Below are 6,667 nucleotides of genomic sequence, written 5' to 3' on the forward strand. Positions count from 1 at the left end.
GAAACATCTGGGATGATGATTGATTTTTTTTTTTTTTTTTTTTTTTTTCCCCACTCCTCCCCTCCGTTTTTAGGAAGATATATGATGGGAGAAGGCGCTTGCGCGAGAGCAAAGGAGAGTTTTCTGGATGCCACGTTGCCGGCTCTTCCAAGGATGACCACCACTTGGGTTTGCCAAAGGGCATCGCGAAAAGCTCTGCAGCTGGGACCGCACGGTCCCGTGCGGGCTGTGCTTCATCAGGCTCCTCGCTACCACCCTGAAGAGGGGCAAATAAATGAGGGAGTCCCCTGAAAAACAAACAGGGGTTTCAACAAAAATCCCAACGCCACAGTGCCTTCATCGCTTATTTTCGTTGCGGAAGACACCCACCACACAGATGCTCAAAGCAGGGGCCACCAGAGCCCCTCTAGAGCGGGGCCTCTCAGCATCTCTTGCCCAAACCTCACCTCCATCAATGCAGAGGAACATGCCTTCTGGTACCATTTTGCATTCGCTGGGTCCAGCTATTTATTTTCTTCTGAATCTCATCCCGGACGGGACTCCAAGGCTGTTTCTGGGAAGGGGGCTGTGCTGCAGCACCGGTAATACCAGTTGTGCTGGTTGTGCATGGATTATACTTACCTGGGGCCTCAGGGGCAGTTCGGGTTACGGCCGAGCAACCCAAAGCCTGTCCTAAAAGGTAATCCCTGCCTCTAAGACCTTGTCGCCTAAGCCAAAGTGCGATGGGAAAGGTGAGGGGGGAAGACAACACGCCGGGCTGCAAACCTCGCATCAGCTCTACTGTTAGGATTGTTGTTTTGGATCTCCTTGGCAGGACTTCGGTTGGAGCTTTGCTCCCAGCCCAGCGATGCAGGGAGCGGCAGGAGAGGACCACCGTTTGAGAAAAGCCACCTTGGGAAAGCCCTGCTTACCTCCGCGGCAGGCGTGGGTGGGATGGTGGGGCTGCCAGGTGCCGGAGGGAGGATCCACACGTGGGGACGGGGGACCTCCTCGGAGAAGGTCCTGCTGCGGCCGTTTCTGGGGAAGCGGTGCTTCAGCGTGTTCCCATCATGTTACGCAGAACGGCTGCTGCCAGAGCATCGCTCTGGAGCTACAGATGGGGGTGAAGAGCCTTGCTTTCTAGCTGGGTGATTGGGTTGGGCTTTGAGGAGAGGAGAGGGGACTGAGGTCTCGGTGATCATAATCCAACCGAAAATCCCCTGTAGGTAAAGCCGCAAGAGGCCTCCGGGAAAAGAGATGAATAATCTTACTTCAACTAGAGAAAGAGGATTTCAAGTTGGAAAACCTGATTTTGTTGCCCGATTTAAGTCTTTGCATGCTTCTGTTGCTTAGTGCAATAGGTAATTAAACACAAGAAGTGCCATGTAAGAGATTCTTTGCGTGAAAGATAGAAAAAGAATTTGTGCTCCAAGCCTTTTAGGTGATTTAGGCAGATACGCACCCATTAGAGTATTAAAGCTGGAACAAGCCCTTATTATCACTAAATAGATTTATGATGAAACACGTAATAAAGAGCATACTTTAGTTGTGAAGAACCAGCTCCGCAAAACATCGCTTAATTACTTCTTTTGCAGAAGCAGAAATTATTTCTTCATCCCCAAGATCCATGAACTCATCCAGTCCCTCTAGACCATTAACGCTTCCCTGACGTTACCAAACCATTGGCTTTGGCAGTGTAAATCTGGCTGAACATCAGTGGCCGTGAACAGACACACAATTCCTGCCCCGTGCGGACCTTCTGAAGGTAATAAAGAAATGGTTTGGGCTACCGACCCTATAACTTGCTGTGCCTGGTGAGAAGACCACCCCTAAGGGGGTCCTCTTGGCCTCCCAGATGCTGAGGTGTTTATTTTGTCACCCTGGCAGCGGCATCAGCCCTACCCGTTGGTTTTACCTGCCTGAAATTTTAAAACAATCAGCCACTGCAAGTGGATTTTTGTGTTATCTCTCCCGACACACCACCATTTAAAAAGGAAAAGTCATCGCTCTTTCCAGCCTTCTTCTTCCCAGTTCCCAGAGTAAAGAGAGGATGGGCAGATTGAAAAAGCAAAGCAACTATGGGCTATTTCTTGCTGGGAAAGCTGAATTGAGATCTGCAACCATTTAATTTTTTTATAATAAATTAATATCTATTATTTTTAGTGTATTAATGAACAGGAGAAGAGAGACAGCGGCTGCACCGTAGCGTGGCCCCGAGTGGGACCGAAGCGGCGCAGAGGTGTCCCACGCACCCCGAGAGGACTTGGCCAAGGCAGCAGGGCGGGTACCTGGACACCCCACCTTCTCTTCCCCATCAGCACATTCACCCTTGCCCCCCAAAAGCCCTGCAACACCCCATTTCAGCTGCAGCTGAGAATAACCCCTGCTGCCCCCCCCCCCAGCCCCTCTGTCCCCTCTTTTGTCCTTTTCTTTCCTTCCCCACTTGTCCTTTACCTTCCGTCCTTCCCCTTTGCCTTGACCGATCTGTTCTCCTCTTTGTCTCCCAGCTTTCCCCTCCCGGCCTTTAACTCTGCCCGACCCTTCTTGACTTCAGGCTTAACCTTTTCCTTTCCATTTTTGAGTTCAAATAGAGCTTTTTCCTGTTTTCCCCTCCTCGAGTGCTATTATCTCCACCCCCCGTTTCCTCCATCGATAATACACTTTGTAATTCTGCTTTCTGATGCAACAGGCTCTCCTCTCTTCAGGCCTGAGATTTACCAGTGACATCTCTTCGGGGACTTTCCCATTTATTAGGTGACCTCTAGGTTCAGGGAGGAGCAGCTTTTCTTTCCAGCTTCCAGAGAAGAAAGCTCACAACAGCTGCTGCTTTTAAAATCCCAAATCAGACTCCGATTCCCTCCAGGAGACCCCAGCATGTATTCCCAAAGCCTGATTTTTTATCTGGCAGTACAAAGCTCTGGCCAGCTTGGGGAGATGCGTGGCAGGACCAAGCTCTACACATCCCGGCTGGGTACCACCGTCGGAGCCAGAGCCCAGGTGACGTGCCCCAAACCTCCACCACCAGCAGTAATTGCAGCTATTGACCCCTAAGTGCAATTAATCCTGAATTTGAGGGCTAGGAAAACCTTCATGCCAGGCTGGAAGGATTTCTTAAAAAAAAAAAAAACAAAACAAAACAAAACAAAAAAAACTTAATTGGGTCTATATTTTGTGTCTTCATAGGCACTGGTCGTTTTGCTCAGCCATGCAAGCCTCCTGAGGGGAGAGGGCATTAGGTCTAATAAAATTGTAGCAATCTCCACCAATTAACTAAATTGGCTTTGCTACCCTCAGTATCATGAGTTTAGGTGCCAGGAGCTCAGGATCTACCAGAGTGAGAAGCGAGGGCTGTATCTCCAGCCATTGGTCACCACATTTCCTCCTCCCAAAGATTTGAAGACTCACAATGGGCTGATTTCTGGCAAGAAATGGTAAAAGTGGGAGAAAAAAAAAAAAAAAAAAAAAAAAAAAAAAAGAAGAAGGAGGAAAAAAAAGCATTTCTCCAGCTGCTTGGTTTGGTTTGTGTTTTTAAAAGCAGCTGCAAGAAGCAAGGAGGAGTCCCGGGGGAGATGGATTAGCATCCTGGGGGAGGTGGACTAGCATCCCAGGCAGAGGTAAAATGGGCAGGGGGGACAGCCAGGGTTTTTACCTGTGCCCATCCAAGGTGCCACACACACACGTCCATACACAGAGAAGGGCAAAAGTCTGCAGCCATGCTTGGCAGTTAAGGAGACCCCCAAACCACCCCCCTGCCCCGCACAGGGACCCAGAGCCTCTGCAGGGAGTGCGATCCCACCCACCCCCACCTCCCCAAACTAGAGGGACCGAAGCAAAAGCATCAGCAGGCCCGCGGGCGAGCGAGCATGACCTCATCCCTCAGACACGCAGAGCCGCCGTCAGATTAAACCAGAAAAGAGTTACTGCCGTGGCGCCGGTGGCAGAAGGGGAGAGAAAAGCCCCCTGAGCATCTTCCCCTCCCGTGCTAAAGCAGCTCCTGGCCAAAGCAGGGAAAGACAGCCCTTTTCCAAGATTTCCACTCTTTCCAAGGTTTTGTTGTTTTTTTTTTTTTTTTTTTTTTTTCCGGAGTGCTGCTAGAAGAGCATCAAGGAGGGTCACAGAGATGCCTTGCTCACCCGGGAGAAGAGGAGGAGAAGCACAAGCCCTGCTCTTGGAGGCAGAGAGCTGACAGGCCCATCATCTGGTCTCCGGCTGCCCCGAGGCAGGATCATTCCTGGCAGAGCTCTCCCTAATCCGCGCTTTAAGACCTCCAAAGACGGAGAGAGCCTCCACAAGCCCCAAGGACATTATTTTCTTTTTTTTCTTTTTTTTTTTTTTTTCCCATGTCTTGCTTTTCTTATCTTGGAAAGTTTTTCCTCCTGTTTTATCTGACTATTTCTTGCAGCTGCTTACACCCAGGACTTTTCGTGCCGTTTACTTGGATTTTCTTGCCTTTCCTGCAGCCCTTTCCCTACACAAAAGATAACTGCCGTGCGCCTCCACAACATTCTCTGATCTCCTTTGACCTCTCCCTATTGAGGCCAGCGCTTTGCCACGCCGAGCTGGCAACACACCCTGAATAAAATCCAATTAGGTGCCCTAATCCTCCACGAAGGTCCGTGGAGACGACTTAAAGCCTTCTGGGCTTTTCCTCCAGAAGTGCAGGAGCAGAGCCATGCCCACCTGCTTTGCACACCCCTGGCTCCCTTGCACGCAAGCGCCCGCAACACCCCTGCATGAACTCAGAACTGCGAGCTTTGCTCCTGAAGAATATCGATGCAAGTTTGCACGTCTGATACATCCTGCCACCAAACCCCTCCTGCTAACGTACCAAAGACGCTGGGTGATATGACAAAGCCAAGTGATAATGCCAGCGACTGACAGCGTTCTTCCACGAGGCCCCGAACACGCCGGCATCGTCACCATTTTTTAAGGTGAGGCTTGGCTGCAGGTGGAAAACCAAGTTCTTCGTATGGATTCAGCACCTAGGAAGCAAGTAGCACACGATGCTGTGGATTTTGGGGGAAGACTCGGGTACCCCGGCGCCCTTTCCCAAGTCCCAGAAAGGAGAGCTGGGTCGCTGGAGCGGGTGGGCCAGTCGGGATGGGAAACGGTGGTGACGGAGCACAAACCCTACCAGAGCACGGGTCCTCCTGACGGCAAGCAGGCAAAGTTTGCTGGGATCAGAGCCCTGCACCCAGCCCGATCCAAAGGGAAGCATCTTCCCCTCATCCCGCCTGACGGCGTTGCGCTGCGCCTCTGAGCATCGCTTCTCCCACGAGCCGGGCTGGGGCTCATCCCTAAAGCTCATCTGCTAGCCGAGCGCTTGCTTAGAGCTGCATCTCCAAATTCCTGCAAGATATTTGCCTTGGCAACCTCGCTGGGAGGTTTCTAGGGGCCAGGAGTCGTCCCCCCCCCCCCCCCCCCCCCGCTCTGCCTCAGCCCCCTGCCCACCCAGGGATGAACAGACAAGCTTGGGAAATGGAACCGTCAAGCTGAAAAAGTAATAAATGAGCCAGAAAGTGGAAGTCGACGCCGGCCTCAGCTAATGGGGGCTGCTGAACTGCAAGTTAAAGGATGGTGAAACAAGGTCAGCGAGATTTATACCGACAGCCTTGGATGGCTTCCAGCCCCTACCATCAGCGGTGAAGGCTTGGAAAAGAGGAGGGAAAAAGTTGCTCTCCTTCTAGGAACCACGCTGCAAGGTTTTGCGGAGAGAGCTCTGCCGGCGTGGCTGGGTCCCTCCAACGGGAAAGCAAAAAATAAACACACACACACACACACCGCCCCGCCCCCCCCCCCAAAAAAAAAAAAAAAAAAAAAACAACTAACTTCTTTTCCAGCTGTAATGCAACACAGAGCCCAGCTGTGGCAGATGTTGAACTCCGGGTCAGTGGGACTGCAGAGGAGTTCAAGCGTTCAGCACCACCTCAATTTAAACAAACCAGCCACCCGGCCAGCCCAGACGCCTGGGTGAGGGGCTCCCCGCCGTGACAGGCAGAAACCGATTTAACCGCTCCTTCCCCAAAACAGCACCTACGCCGGGGCTCAAAGCCACCTCACCGCTGCAGCATCCAAAAGAAATACACAGGCCCTATCCTTGGGACCCAGGCGGCTGTGAAAGCGTCTCGGCACCGGGGAACGGCCGCGGGGCTCGGACCACCCCGCGCCCGGGGGGCACGACGCTGATGGCAGCACCACCCACGTCCCACCAGCATCATCCCCGGGGCTCAGCGCGGGAGGCAGTAATATTTTCCCCATCGAGGCGCAACACAAACGTGGTTAGCCTTGCCCAGCATCCCTCCAGATGCACCTTTCCCTCTGTACACATTGACCATCTTATCAATTTTTAATCAGCCTCCTGCTAAAACTAAGATTACTGGCCTGTAAAACTGAATTTTATTTATTTTTTTTTTATTTTTCGCCCCTTCACATTAGCTGCTGAGCATTTCCCAGTCCCGCAGAGCCTTGCTCATCCTTCAGCCAACAGTCACCGTTCCGACAGGACCCCGGCCAGCCAGCAAGTGCTTTCGAGTGAATCTCATTGAGCCCTGTCTCCTCTTTCAGTGCTTTCAGTTTGAGCTGGGGAGAATTAATTTTTCAGTTGCATGGGGCCAGAAGCACCCCAAGGTGACGGGGGGCCAGAAAAAAAACCCAGCTTCTATCTTTCTTTTTCCTTTCAATATTCACA

The 6,667-nt window shown here is 51.7% G+C and overlaps 1 long non-coding RNA gene across 2 annotated transcripts; it reads right to left on the reverse strand.

The window, feature by feature from the left end:
* Positions 1–49: 49 nt before the first annotated feature.
* Positions 50–4,534, reverse strand: LOC116961404. Of its 2 annotated transcripts, none has more exons than XR_006165355.1 (2): positions 447–4,534; positions 50–256 (listed from the first exon to the last, which is right to left on the reverse strand). It is a non-coding gene; the product is annotated as an uncharacterized LOC116961404 (long non-coding RNA). The 2 variants fall into 2 exon arrangements; XR_004406984.2 differs by having other exon boundaries at positions 50–287.
* Between the last annotated feature and the right edge of the window lie 2,133 nt (positions 4,535–6,667).

This window comes from Tyto alba, unplaced genomic scaffold (assembly GCF_018691265.1).
Source record: "Tyto alba isolate M040663 unplaced genomic scaffold, T.alba_DEE_v4.0 Super-Scaffold_1, whole genome shotgun sequence".
Taxonomy (NCBI): domain Eukaryota; kingdom Metazoa; phylum Chordata; class Aves; order Strigiformes; family Tytonidae; genus Tyto; species Tyto alba.